The sequence below is a fragment of the Ascidiella aspersa genome, chromosome 2 (genome assembly GCF_963924565.1).
Source record: "Ascidiella aspersa chromosome 2, kaAscAspe10.2, whole genome shotgun sequence".
Lineage (NCBI taxonomy): Eukaryota > Metazoa > Chordata > Ascidiacea > Phlebobranchia > Ascidiidae > Ascidiella > Ascidiella aspersa.
In genome coordinates this window covers 474,623-490,598 of record NC_139448.1, presented here as the reverse complement: position 1 = coordinate 490,598, position 15,976 = coordinate 474,623, and the positions used below count along the sequence as shown (strand labels likewise).

Sequence of the window (15,976 nt, the reverse complement as noted above, 5' to 3'; positions counted from 1 at the left end):
CATAACCTGGTACATCCTTAATATGCTGATGCTAATGTTATACCAGTACATTTAACAGGAATTGGAAATTCAACTCAATATAGAAGTACTTGCCAATTCAAAGCAAAACTGCCAACATGTAACAATTGTAGCCTATGATCAAAAGTGTGTACTTTTTAAAATAATAAACAGTCTATATGCCTTACACTGGCTTTTTCCCACTAAACAATGTGCTTCACACTACCGTAACTTTTTTCAAAATAACACAACAAAATGAATTTCTGCCAATTGTGTTGTGTAATGTTATTACATAATTCCGCTGTTCAAAAATAGATGTGAATGTTGAAAAAAACTTATCAAAAAATATTTTTCGAAAAAAAAAAGAAAAAAATATTTTTTTTTTTAAATTTTTTTTTTTTACTTAAAATTTTTTTACACCAATTTCTTCGGTTTTCTGGCTGATTCTTCGGCCGACATAGTCGCCAAGTCGCCAGCATTCTGCCATACTGTTGTGAAATTATCGAGTAAAACTTTAAGTGTCATTATGCTCTGTCTGTCGGTTTTTTGTAAGTAATTGTGTGTGTCTAAGTGTCATTATTGTTTGTGGTGTGGTAATATTCTACTCTTGCAACCAATACACCTGTACATTGGGTTTTCTTGTTGTGGTATTTAATATAAGTTCTCTTTGGTAGGTTATCTAATGCCCGAAAATAAGGACTCACTAGCGACTTTACAGAAGGCCTAGGTAATTTTCTAGAATTACTAGTTAAAGTCGTAACACTGGCGCCTGGCAGGATTGTCGGCGACGTACGTGTGACGTTGTGTTTTGCGTCTAAAAGTTTGCTTTTGCTCGACGTTAATTGGCTGTTTCTGATGATTTTTTTACAATCGATGATTTATGGCGATTTATGATTACAATCGCTGATTTATGACGTCATATCTGTCACTATTTTATGACGTCATTAACGTCAGACGGAAAAACGGGGAATTCCCGAAGTTGAAAATTCGGGACCCCCCCGTTTTGGATTTCTGGATACGCCCCTGGCTCGGATGAATACGACAAGGACAGCGATTGTGACCAAGCTACAATTGACAAATGTTGAAATGAAAAGTGCCCTCATTAGCTCGTGTAGCTCTCATATCAGCTTGTAAATATTGTCAGTGTTATTTTTTCACTAAAGATTGTAGAAAAAATATATTTAAGGAATTGTTACATTCTTTACATTGATGTTTTATCGCTTTTATCTTCACTTGATTTTTACACTGATGATGGCATGAGTTATTGCTGAAACGTCTGTAAATTGCGAAATGTCGATTTTATCGAATATTATGGCTTTGAAATTTTTATTAAAATTACTAAAAAAAACGTGTATTGTGTTCCAAATGTTTACATTGTTTTAAGCGTGAACTGCTTTATGGGTCATTAATTTGTTTATCCATGCTTGGAAATAAACGACCAGACTTTTATGAAAACTAATGTTTACGTATAGAAACCATAAGACAGGTTAACGATAACCCAAGAAATGACCGCGCTAGGACGGAAGTTTGCAGACGGCTTGCCAACGAATTTGGCGAGTGCTGATTGATAGCCGCTCGCCCTTAAATTTAATGAGCACCAAAGCGCTATGCCTACTTTCGCATGTTGCGCCGCGGTGATTCATGAACTCTATAATAGCAATTTATCTTAAATCACGCTATAAATGGCGTTATTGCAAGGAAAATTCGAATGCTGTAAAACGATGAAGGGAAACATATAGTGGCGATCTATTCTGATCCTAACAAAGGTATACTTGCTGTCGTAGGGCCACAAATATTTAATAATTCCGTTATTTAGCAGTTAAACTTTAACTGGTGGTTTTCATTATCACATCATAGACCTCTCTTATGACGTTACGGAACATATTTTATATTAATATGTTTTAAACGTGAATAGGGGGCACAAAGTGTTGTTTTATTGTTGTTGGTCTTAATACTATAGTATTATAGAGCATCCGGCTTTAAATATTGTTACTTTATAGGTCTTATTGTGTGTTTCCACTCTTACTTCACTGGGCAGTGCCTACATGTTATATTATTGGCGCGATGGTGGGTGAAGTAGCAAGTTTGGGTATAAGAAATAACTTTATTTCTCTTCAAGAATTTTCTGTGATTGAACACATTTTTTATTCCAATTTCCCATATGAATCAACAACTCAAACTTGTACTAATAGGAACGAAATAACTTTGATAGGTTAGTTCAGTGGTTCTCAACCTTTTATGCTTCGTGGCCCCATTTGAAAGGCTCTCAACCCTCATGGCCCCCTGCTTAAAAATAACTAGCATTGTATTTACTGGTTTTCACTTCTTCAGGTTAATAACAAATATAGCCATTAACCAACAAATAAAGGCACTTAGTTGCTCAAAAATGTAATAAATCAGTTATTTTAATTTAAGTTAACTTATTACTCATTACAAAGCTGGTTCCTGCCAAGGTATTTTTTTATATTTGGCTCTATTTTGTACTCAGCCAAGCGAATGATTTATGGATTTTTTACTTTTTTTACATGCATAACCTAGCTGAATATTAGGTCTCGACCAACGGCATTTGACCGACAATTAATATTATCGGCAAGTAATTGGCCGCCCGAAAAAACGCTGACGCCGCACTACATGGCTACATATAAAGCAGCACAGTTAATGTTTCGCCACAGCGACAGGCCTTTATCTAAACTTGCCACCCACGTTCGTAGGATAAGGCGTAACTTTCTGCGATAAACAAACAAAAATTAACCGATATTCTACTTTAAACATCCCTATACTGCCGGTTCAAAAAACGTGTCTGAAAAATGAGTTACAAAACGTTACAAGAAAGGTTTACAGTCATAACAACTGGCAGTTGATAAAGGTGGTGACATTTTGGTTTTGCAATACCTAGCTAGAGAGTTGTGCCCGTAGCCAGCCTAAAATGTTTTGTGTGGTCAAATATTTTGAACTTTAACTAGTGAGAGTATTTGGTTTGGTGCACCGCCTATCGATGCAGAAAAAACAAGACACGCTGAGTATAGGTAATAAGTTGAGGCTGAAGCTGATACCTCACAGCGATAAATCGACTGTATATAAAACATAAACAAATAACTATTTACTACAAATCCGTAATGACACTACGATATTCGCTTCCCGCCAGCGAGGCTCGTTACAACTTCGCTTTTTCCAGTCCAGTGCATCAACTGCTGTATCGAAGACAAATAAATATGAAAGCTCAAACCGTTTCGAGCAGCAACTGACTGAGTTTTAGCGCAATACTCAAAACCATTCAGATAGCAGAAACAAAATAACTAAAAATATTAAAGCTACATTACTAAAAGTACAGCAAACATAATAACTATATCGTCTGTGACGTAACAGTCTATGACAATTGAAGGTGTGGCGTGCCTGTGATTGCTGTGGAACTGTTCATAAACGCTACCAACAAATTAATTATTAGGAGTACAATATTTATCTTTTTCGGGGGGAGGGTTTTAGGTCTTTTTTCTTGGCCCCTGTCACCCCCTGGCTACGCCTATGCCCGTGGCCCCCCAATTACCGCTACGTGGCCGAAAACCCTGGGTTAGTTACAAATATATTTTAATTATTTAATGCAGTATTTATAAACTTCGCAGAATTAAGATTTTAAAGTTGTTACCCTAGCTTGCACAGCAGTGGATACATATTATTGGTGAATTTGACCCATTGGTTAATTATTATTATTTACTTAGGACGGTCTATTTATTTAGTGCGATGGTTTACCACAGCTGACACTTTGTGGGTGAATCGGTCGACACAAAACACATTTACAATTAAGGGCATTAAAGCTGTGGAGGTAAAGTAGCAAACATAATAACATGCCACACATTTTTCGTCGCGTTTGTTTGGCTAAGGTACAGTTTAAATTATTATCTGCATGCTGAAGGTGCAGTAGCTAAAATCAAAATTGTGACATAAAGAAAAAAATTTAAGAAATTTCGTTGGAGAGGTAAAGTTGCAAAACGTTTCAGTGTTTTATTTAATGTGACAAAGGTGTAGGTACAGTTTAAAATCATTACCCACGTATCAAAGGTGCAGCAGCAAAACACAAATATTTATTATCTTTGATTAAAATTAACAACATAATCATGCCAAATTATAAATTTATTATTTTTGTTAAATTTCACGAATTTGCTTGTTCGGCAACTGTAGCCAAAAATGGATTTAATCTTTGAATGAATTACCAAATATTTTTATGGAATAAGCTATTCACTCGGCTAATAAAGTTGTTTAAAATAATGTTTAATGACTAATGAGTGTATGTGTACTTGAGCTAGCCGACTTTTTGCTAAATTGGCTACTGTACCTCTGACTGCTTATCGATACTTTAAAAACAACCTACTTTGCAATCTTTGTTCTTGATGGCGTCGGTGAGTGGACTGATGTCTGTGATGCCACAATTCAACAACACCAACACCTCCAACTTGTGAATAATCTCCGACAAACTTTTCACTCCGGTGTGTTGGATTTGGTTGTCGCTGAGGTTAAGCCACTTCAACTAATTCATAGAAACATAACGCCGTGAGTTTAAATATTTCTATTCAATGTTTCGTTGAAATAAATTATTTTGAACAAAATGCGAAACAAAATCTCAAGTAATTTTGGACGAAAATATACAAGTGGCAAAAACACCGCAAAAAGCTTTATTGTTTGTTTCAAGGTGACGTCAGGGAAGGTACAGTTTAAATTATTACTCGCATATTTATTAGATATTTAAATCAATTCCCAAATATTTTTAATAATGCAGTAGTTATAAACTTAAGCTATTTCCCCGGCTAAAAAGTAGTTTAAATTAATGTTTAATCACTAATGGGTGAGGGTGTATATGTTCGCAAGCAAGCCAAAAAAACTTTTTACTTTTATTCCAAAAAAAAATTCTCTTAAGTTTATACCGAAACAAATTTCAAGTAATTTTGGCTAAAAATTAGAAGTAAAGTAGCAAAACATTGCAATGTTTGATTTACTGCAGAGGTGTGCATGTTAAAGAAAACACAAATGTTGGTGCGCGGCACGTTTTATTGTGGTATCGATATTTTAAGCAGAATGTAAACCGCGGTCACGTTTGAACTCGTAATAATGACTCTTTGTCCCGTTTTAAAAACATCGCCATTGCTGCAGTGGTAAATAGTTATGAGGTTTATTTTTTAACCTAAACGTTGTTAATTAAAAAAAATGTTTAACCCAGTCGTTGACGCCTTTGAAAAGTTTATTGGACTTGTGATGTACCCAGCGATAAAAAAATTAACTTTTTTGTATTTATTTAATTGTTTGTATTCGAAAATTATACGCAATTACTGCAGTTGTTCGGTAACAATAAGTTAAATTGCAAATGTCCCATAATATTATTTGTAAGCAGTGTTTTTTAAGATGTTTTGAGGGACCGAAACGTCCCACTGAACAATGCGGTATTTTATCGCATACTTGTGCCACAGCCGAGAATTAGCAATTAGTCTACGTAAGAATGTTGTTGCGATCTCTTAAGTTCATAGCGGTCAGCCAAGCCAAAGCCTAAAAAATAACTGTCTGTAAATATTTTATATCGCAATTATGTTTAGATACGAAACGAAACCATTGCGGACGCCCTTGGAAAATAGAAACGACCCACTATGGGCGTCACGCAGCACAGAACCTCTGGTGCATATGGTTAACTTTGTAAATGGTTTAGTTATAAATTTACAATTATTTTGTCATTATTTGCGGTTCAGCCATATAACTGAACAAGTCAGCAAAAATTTTGCGTGGAAAAAGTAATTTATGCGCTACAAAAAAGATTTTCTGTTGGAACTGACAGCTTCGTATCAGCAACAGCGATTGCAAGCTTCCCAAGGTGGCCTTCGTTTGACAAAGAAGAATTAAAAGTAACTGGTTATGGAATAACTACAGTTTTTAGTTTTGATTATTTGTCATATTTTGCAGTATTTAAAGAAGTGCAAATGATCTGTACACACTATTCCGCATTGCTCGTAAGCGCTGGAATAGATAGTGTTAGCGTGGCAGGAAAATGGCAGCTGCTAAAGATGCATTTATGCAGACGGTATCAGCGTCAACCTAAAATTATAATCTATTTTAGTAATTGCAGTATTTTATTTAGATTCAAGGAATCGGTCGCGAAACTATCTTGGGATGAGGTTGGTCGTTCGTTTGGTGACGATTACAGCAACATTTTTGCTCTTATTGATTTACTGCTTTGTTTGCCGGCTAGTTCTTCCGAAAACGAGCGTGGATTTAGCAACATGAAATTGACGAAAACTTGTTTGAGGAACCGTCTAGCCCAGTGGTTCTCAAAAGGAGCCACTTGGCTCACTTTGGGGGCATTTAAAATTTTTGGGAGGAAAACTATAAGACTTAAATTAAAGTATACGTGAAGACTAAATGCTGCTTTAACTGTGACGCCATAAGGAGTCTGTCTGGTTTACAATATCTATATTGTTTCGCCACAGTAAGTAAAGTCTAGTAGCACCAGGGTTCGGACCCCCCCCTTTTCGGAAGTGACATTAACGTTTTTTGTTCGTTTCGTCAGGGTTTACTTCACCGTCCGAAGCTGCGTGTTTTTTTTCAGTGTAGTTGGGTCACACGTCTTGCTCATAGGCGCCGAACGTGGGTGTGCAGAGCGTTTTTTGACGCTCTGGATTTCTTGCAGGGTGTCAAAACGCCCTGAAATTCGACCAGGTTTTTATGTGCAATTAGTGTGCAACTCCATCTCTGTAAACACTATATTACAGCTAGCGCAATGTACACCGCTAGTAGCACAATCGTGGTTCACTAACAGTATGCGCGACTTTCCTGAATGACATGGGGAGAAGTACCATCTGTGAAAGTGTTCGTTCGCACGTATTAATAAACTGAAGCGCTGAAAGTACGAAATACCAAGTCGCGCTAACGTAGGTCAAGCTTAAGCTGATGCGAAATTTATGTTTAGTGAAAAATATTCTGTGATAAAAGATGCGTCAAGCCAATTACCGAGGCTAAAATATACAAGTGTTAACCTATTTCCTAAATTTTAAACGCCGAATAACACACAATGCTTCGTCTAGAGCAGGGGTTCCCAACATGTGGTACGTGAAGGTTGTTCAGGTGGTACGCGAGTAGTTTTTCGTTTTTAAAAACCTGGATTCACAACTTTTATAATTTGTTTATTTGTTGTTTTACAAAAAAAATCCTGAAGCCTATTCATTGTTACGTAACTATCCCCGTTGTTTTGTACCATTATACGATCTTCGAAATACAGGTCATGTCGATTGTCAACAAGGAGGAGTACAGCTGCTTTAAATAACCGTACAGCGCTGCTGGACAGTGGGTCCTAGGGGGCGCCAAGCAATTCTTAGGTAGGCGCAAGGTCTACCTTCCAGTATTTAACTTTTTATACTGATTTATTCAGTTCCATGTTGCGATAGGTATTAAATATGCTTGTATGCCGCCCTATGTATAACATCAAAATTACACGTTTAGAAAAGAAACTGAGAAAAAATCGAGTTGCGAACTTCGAGGCTGCTTATGTTTAATATAGTTTCTCGAATTTTGGGAGAATATTTGCTACTTATTACCGCCTATTGGCTGTGTTTAGTCAGAACTGTGTTTAGTCAGCCTATTTGGCTGTGTTTAGTCAGAACTGTGTTTAGTCAGCCTATTGGGCTGTGTTTAGTCAGAACTGTGCTTAGTCAGCCTATTTGGCTGTGTTTAGTCAGAACAGTATGATATAGTTAAAGAAGATCCACCTTCTCCACAAACTGTGTTTTGTCAATTTTAACTACAAAACTACGTAAACATTTAGCGTTTCGCGCGAACTACGAATTACTTCTTTTTGCGCAACACTAATTGGGGGGAACTCAGACATTTTTGCGCCAATTTTGAATGTTATTTGCAGTAAATAGCCTTCGCATTGTGTGTCATAACACTTTTTAAAACACGATTACCGCAATATGTCTGTCAAAATCAGCTCGATGTAAACCAATATATCGAGCACGAGCAACTTTTGTGTGTCTCCCAAATTAAAGTTTAGCCAATACAAACCAAATGAACGCAATTTATTTCGCTCTTCGCGCCACGAAGAGTTAACTTTTACAGAAAAAACACGGGACAATTACCAAAGGGGCGCAGCAGAAAAATAGTTAAGAACCACTGTTCTAAAAAAAGTGGTACGCGTGGCAGTACAGAGTGCCCCAAGTGGTACGAGATCGTAAAAAGGTTGGGAACCCCTGGTCTAGAGTCATAATTCCTAGTGTTCAATATGCTGAGACGTTTGGTCACTCAAATCGATAAATAGACGTAATATTCCGAACAAAGCTTTTTAACGCTAAACTTATATAAAAATTAAAAAAACACTGCTTGTGTGGTCGACCGTAAACACGGAATGCTTTTTTTCTTTCACCTTTCGTTCAGGTTGGCTGATTAGCAAAAATGTATTCGACAATTGACCACCCTAAGTTAAGCCTTTTTTCTCTTTTCTCGCTAAAAACGTCGAGTTAGGGTACTGTTTAACACTGTTCTGCCTGCGATAGTATTCGATGTTGGTGTAACAACGGAATTTTTGTAACTAACGCAATTCCCTTGAAAGGGTAGTCTAACTGTGTTTGTTTAAAGTCGCCTATTTTATGTAATGATATGCCGCAAAATTATTTTCATATCCAAAGACCACGTGCTTGGTGTGCAATTGACACAACTTTTTTTCTCTAAACCGCAGCTTGTATTTAGCTAACTTGACACACTGCTCGGCGCAGATGTGGCATAATTCAAACCGGAAAAACGATATTCGTTTTGCAGGATGCGAAAGACGTGCTTGTAATTTAGTATGGTCCCTTACATGAAACTAAACTTTGGAAACTGCACTGCCGATAGTCGAATTATGATTCTTCCAAAATCAATCACACATACTTACCGTCTTGGTCTTGTTTCTCGCCTGAAGTAAACGATTGCACACTGAGCTGTTTCGACGCACGTGTTCGCTTTACGTCTTAAAGGTTCGCTTTTGCTGGACGTTTATTGGCTGTGTCTGGTTGTATGAGTCGTTCTCTTTACTATTTTATAACGTCATTCCCGTCACTATTTTATGACGTCATTAGTGATTAAGCAGACAAAAATTAGGGGAATTCCCTAAGTTGTAATTTCGGGATTCACCTTTTTAAAGACTGTTTCAAAAGACGCCCTGGGATTTCGAAAGTTCGGCGCCTATGGTTTTGCTAATGGAAACCAAAATCAAACGCAAAACGCCGTTTTTCGTTTCTTGTTTGGTCGACCGTAAACGCAGGATATTTTTTCTCTTTCGCCTTTCGTTATTCGTTCGGGTTGGCTAATCAACAAGTGTGTGTTCGACAATTAATAACAGTCAATCAAGCGGTCGCTGTAATTCATCGGGCCCGCTGCCTCTTTAACAAACAATACACGAGTCCATTTTAAATACTTTTTGACTATTTTAACTACGTAAGTGCGAAAAATTTTAGCGCCTTGCGCGAATTTTATTTTTACGTTTTGATGTTGTCTATTGATATAGATTAGCGCTTCTCTATCGTTGCGCCGTGGAAGGCTGCCAAGTGCGTCGCGGACAAACGGAAAACGTATTCAAAAATATTGGACACATATTTTTTAACATTTCTTTTATTTTTATTTTCAGCAATGTAATAAAAACTTGCAAGAAATTTTAAAAAATGCCGTTTTCCTCCAAAAAAATCGCGATCGCTTCGCTCGCCAGGTGTACACCTAGTTTAAAAGGTTCAAAACACTGAACTAGATTAACTATTGAAGTGGCGTTTTTGCAGACGTCGCGCTAATCAAATAACACCGGGGAAAAGCGATCTTCGTTTAGTATTGCAGGTGGCGAAAGACGTGCTTTTAATTTAGCGTAGTCCCGTAAATAGATTTACCAAAATCGATCACATATATTTCACCTGAAGTTAACGATTGCACACTAAGCGGTCTCGCAGCTGGTGTTACGTGCTTAATTAGCACTACAAAATTATCACCGGTTGCTAATTACGCCGACTGTAAATTCTAACATTCATTATTAATTTAGCGCCTTTGCTTTTAAATGTAGTGCTAGGAATTAGGTTTTCGCATTTCGGGACATGTATATTAACGTAATATTCTTGTGCGCTCTGGTGTTCGCCGTTAATTGGACTCTAAACATTTTTTTTCCTGCTCTAAATAACGCTGCAAATCTCACGATCATTTATCGCTTGTTTTCCGCCGCGGTTAAACTTCTCACGAAAAGGTCCGCCCAATGTTATCTTTCCACGAAACGGCCGCCCTGTAAGGCAGGCCTGGGGTTTCCGGGAGCGCGTCGGTTCCCGTAAAAAGGATATTTGTTTTAGCGCATATTACGAGCGGCTCACCGCCTACAGCTCAGTAGACGTCTGGGTGTAGCCTTGTGGAATCAGGCTGGCAGAATCTTGCCAGCCTTCTGGTGACCAGCATTTTTGGCGAAAATTCTTCGGTTTATGGTTGCGCCCCTAAACTGAAATGATGTGTTCGCCTAAGGAATGTTTGAACCTTGCCATGTTTTGGCGATAAACAAGGCTATTAAGTAAATTGGACAACAAAACGTAGCGCCGAAGGCGCGAAAATTTTTTGACATTAAGTCATTAACTAATACATAAGGGACATGTGAAGGTACAACCTTGGGCCTAGGGGTGTACGTACATGTCTGCTTTTCATGCTTTAAAAGTGGTACATAGATAATCTGTTTTCAGGCAAACTTGTGTGAAAACGTGCTGCTCAAAACCAGATTGAAAAGCACGAAAAAATATTCTTTGGATAAATTTTCAATCTATATTGCTCGAAATAATGATATTTATAATAAAATTCAATAGAAATTGTCACAGTCACATTACAACATGCCCCATAGTATGCATATTACCTTTGGGATAGATTTGTTGAAAACAAAGACACATAAACCTTGCAAAACCAGGCTAAAGTACGCGCGAAGTGCGAAAAAATTTTTGTATTTGCGTAATTAAACAACCAAAAATATACTTAGGGCTAGGCCTTAGGTGGAGAAGCATAACCTGGTACATCCTTAATATGCTGATGCGAATGTTATACCAGTACATTTAACAGGAATTGGAAATTCAACTCAATATAGAAGTACTTGCCAATTCAAAGTAAAACTGCCAACATGTAACAATTGTAGCCTATGATCAAAAGTGTGTACTTTTTAAAATAATAAACAGTCTATATGCCTTACACTGGCTTTTTCCCACTAAACAATGTGCTTCACACTACCGTAACTTTTTTCAAAATAACACAACAAAATTAATTTCTGCCAATTGTGTTGTGTAATGTTATTACATAATTCCGCTGTTCAAAAATAGATGTGATTAAATATGTTTGGAAACAACCACAAGGTATTTTGTAAATTGGATGTTGAAAAAAAACTGATCAAAAAATATTTTTCGAAAAAAAAAGAAAAAAATAATTTTTTTTCAAATTTTTTTTTTTTACTTAACATTTTTTTACACCAATTTCTTCGGTTTTCTGGCTGATTCTTCGGCCGACATAGTCGCCAAGTCGCCAGCATTCTGCCATACTGTTGTGAAATTAGCGAGTAAAACTTTAAGTGTCATTATGCTCTGTCTGTCGGTTTTTTGTAAGTAATTGTGTGTGTCTAAGTGTCATTATTGTTTGTGGTGTGGTAATATTCTACTCTTGCAACCAATACATCTGTACATTGGGTTTTCTTGTTGTGGTCTTTAATATAAGTTCTCTTTGGTAGGTTATCTAATGCCCGAAAATAAGGACTCACTAGCGACTTTACAGAAGGCCTAGGTAATTTTCTAGAATTACTAGTTAAAGTCGTAACACTGGCGCCTGGCAGGAGTGTCGGCGACGTACGTGTGACGTTGTGTTTTGCGTCTAAAAGTTTGCTTTTGCTGGACGTTAATTGGCTGTTTCTGATGATTTTTTTATTATTTATGACGTCATTACCATCGCTGATTTATGACGTCATATCTGTCACTATTTTATGACGTCATTAACGTCAGACAAAAAAACGAGGTATTCCCGAAGATGAAAATTCGGGACCCCCCCGTTTTGGATTTCTGGATACGCCCCTGGCTCGGATGAATACGACAAGGACAGTGATTGTGACCAAGCTACAATTGACAAATGTTGAAATGAAAATCGCTCTCATTAGCTCGTGTAGCTCTCATATCAGCTTGTAAATATTGTCAGTGTTTTTTTTTTTCACTAAAGATTGTAGAAAAATATATTTAAGAAATTGTTTACATTCTTTACATTGATGTTTTATCGCTTTTATGTTCACTTGATTTTTACACAGATGATCGCATGAGTTATTGCTGAAACGTCTGTAAATTGCGAAATGTCGATTTTATCGAATATTATGGCTTTGACATTTTTATTAAAATTACAAAAACCCGTGTATTGTGTTCCAAATGATTACATTGTTTCAAGCGTGAACTGCTTTATGGTTCATTAATTTGTTTATCCATGCTTGGAAATAAACGAACAGACTTTTATGAAAACTAATGTTTATGTATAGAAACCACAAGACAGGTTAACGATAACCCAAGAAATGACCGCGCTAGGACGGAAGTTTGCAGACGGCTTGCCAACAAATTTGGCGAGTGGTATTTCGGCAGGCGGGCGAGTGCTGATTGATAGCCGCTACCCAGACTGGCGAGTGTAAATTTTGCTCATGAACAACCCTAAAGAACTATACTTTTTTCGAGTTACGAGCGAACATTTATCCGTTTCAATTAAGTTCAATGAGCAGTTGAGCACTAAAGCGCTATGCATACTTTCGCATGTTGCGCCGCGGTGATTCAAGAATGCTACAATTGCAATTTCCGTCAAATTACACTATTAATGGCGTTATTGCAAGCAAAATTCGAATCGCTTTCTTATACGTCACGTACATAGGCGCCGAACTTTTAAAATTCCAGGGCGTTTTTTTAAATCAGTGCGAAATGCTTACAAAACAAAACGTAACTTGGGAAAGCGATTTAGCGCTTTCGCGTGTTAGCTGAATCGTACAAAAGAGCGGGGAAACGGATTGATCTACATCAGTGTTTCCCAACCTTTTTTACACTAGTGCCCCTTACGCTCCATATTGTTTCATATCGCCCCCCCCCCTCATCTTGCTTTACAGTAAAGTATTATATTAATCGTTTTCTGATATTATACTGTCTGTACTTTTGTTTCGATGAGCTGTCAGTCATGTTTTAGGTTGACTAACATGTATTCACTATAGGAATTTACGTGAGCATGTGTATAAATTGAACTAAATTAATGGCGTAACTTAAAAAATAAGGCATGTAGGTAACAGGACAAGAGGACTTAAAATTTACATACAACAATATTTCAGGGAGTCGAACCGGTACCGAACCGGAACTTTGTGAACCGGGTTTGGATCGATTTTTCCCGAACCGTAACCGGTTTTTATAAGATTTTAAGGAGCTGAACGGGAACTGAACCAAATAGTTTAGAAGAACATAAACATTAGCCGAACCCGGACCTGTAAGCACTCCAGCATGACGTAACAACTTGTATTTTACAGAGTCAAGTTACGCCATGTTCGAAATTTTATGAAAAAAATATAAATATTGATTAAATAAAAGGTTTATTTTTTATTTTTTAGATATTTCAATATTGAGTTGCTGTTTTTTTAATAAGTCACGTAACTTAGATTAAATGACTTACAATTCAAAGATTATTCTCTACATTTATTGACCCACATTTTTAGATTTAACGCAACTTATATTGTATCCGAACCGGAACTTACGAACCGGTTTTGAAATAACGATGCTCGAACCGGAGCTGAACCGGAACTTTAAAATTGCTCGAAACCGAAACCGGAACTGAACCAGATTCCGAAAAAAATCCTTAAACCCGAACCGAACCTGAACCGGAAAAGTCAAACGGTTCGACTCCCTGCAATAATTGCGTTAAGCTTTAAACACACTGGTGAATACTTCTTTGCGCTATTGCAATAAAAATGGCTGACAATTCAACATATAGTTTCATAATGCAATCCAGCTTGGCGCTAGCTGAACATAAAAGATTAATTCCTACTAGACATACATTATTTCACAAGGTTATTATCACGAAAAATTCAACTTTCTGCACAAAGTCTTAAATCAGGGGTCGGCAACCTTTTATAGTCGCGGGCAAAACCAAACTCAGAAAGATCTTTGCGGGCCGCACAAAATGTTAACTGAGAATTGTGTGATTGAAATGTTAGAACAACTGTGAATCAGGCGGGCCTCGGATATTTTTTGCACTTAAAAACGTGTTTAATTACATTTAAGTGGCAGTAAAGTGTTGGCGCAAAGCGAGAAAAAAGCGTTTGTTTGGTTTTAAATTCGAGTCCACATCATCCATACTACTAATGTTGGTGTAATAAAACTACTTTGAGGAAACGCGACAACCTTTATAGTTTATCTAGTTGAGTGTTTGTTAACCTTTTTAAGTCCGGGCGCACCTGGCGAGCGAAGTGTGCGTGATTTTTTTTGCTACCGGCATTTCTTTTAAATTTCTTGAAAGTTTTTGCTACAATCCCGAAAATAAAAAATAAAAAAATGTTAAAAAATATATGCATAACATTTTTGAATACTTTTTCCGTTTGTCCGCGACGCACTTGACAGCCTTCCACGGCGCAACGGTAAAGAAGCGCTGATTAATGACAGCATCAAAACGTAAACAAACCGGACGTAGAAAATAAAGCACACTGAAATTTTTCGCACTTGCATATTTAAAATAGTCAAAAAGTATTTAAAATGGACTGTGTCTAGTTTGTCAAAGAGGCGGTGGGTCGAATGCCCACAAAGAGGCGGTACCGCCCACGTTGGGAACTTCTGATCTACATGAAGCACATGATGCGCGTCAAGTAGAAAATGGCGGAAACCCAGCGAAGTTTAATCCATGTTAACCGTGAACTCCTTATAGGCACTCAGCCAAGCGAAATGATTTATGGACTAATTATCGGATTTTGTAGATCAGCGCTTCTTTGCCGTTGCGCCGTGGAAGGCTGTCAAGCGCGTCGCGGACAAACGGAAAACGTATTTAAAATAATGGACATATATTTTTTATCATTTTTTTTATTTTCGCCAATGTAACAAAAAGTTGCAACAAATTTAAAACAAATGTCGGTTTACCAAAAAAAAATCGCGCTTGCTTTGCTCATCAGGTCTGCCCTAACTTAAAAGCTTAAAAAACGCTGAACTAGATAAACTATTAAGGTTATCGCGTTTCTCAAAGTAGTTTTATTACACTAACATTAGTAGTATGGATGATGTGGACTCGAATTTAAAACCAAACAAACGCTTTTTCTCGCTTTGCGCCAACACTTTACTGCCACTTAAATGTAATTAAACACGTTTTTAAGCGCAAAAAATATCCGAGGCCCGCCTGATTCACAGTTGTTCTAACATTTCAATGACACAATTCTTAGTTCACATTTTGTGCGGCCCGCAAAGATCTTTCTGAGTTTGGTTTTGGCCCGCGACTAGAAAAAGGTTGCCGACCCCTGCTCTATAATATGCAGTACTATTTTCAATAAACCTAATTCAAATGGTTAAGTTGTGTAGAAACGATAACTGTCTAAATATAACGATAATTATTTTGTGCAAATATTAATAAAAACACCCATTACCTAATGTGTCCAATGTCCATATACCTATTCTAGCCTAATATGTATATATATATATTAAAATATTGGTGAAAATACATTTAATAGATAACTGTATGCAAGTAGATGAAATGTTATAATTTTAACAACAAATCGCGAAGTAAACGCCAACCCAAGAGATAGAAATTTGCTTAACACACTTATTAAGCGACTAACCTACCTCTTACAAACCACCGTCTTTAAAAAGTTACCACCGTCTTAAGACTGGCTTGTATTTTTTAAATTTTGAAAAAAAAAATTAATTTAAAAAAATATATTAATATTCAATATTAATATTCGCCATAAAAATAAAATTAAAAATTTTAAAAATGTACACAA

At 36.9% G+C, this 15,976-nt stretch overlaps 1 protein-coding gene across 3 annotated transcripts in view; it reads right to left on the bottom strand.

Annotated features, from left to right (window-relative positions):
* LOC146162961 (myc box-dependent-interacting protein 1-like) overlaps positions 1-15,976 on the bottom strand; it is a 234,182-nt gene that overhangs the window by 162,092 nt on the left and 56,114 nt on the right. The window lies entirely within an intron of this gene.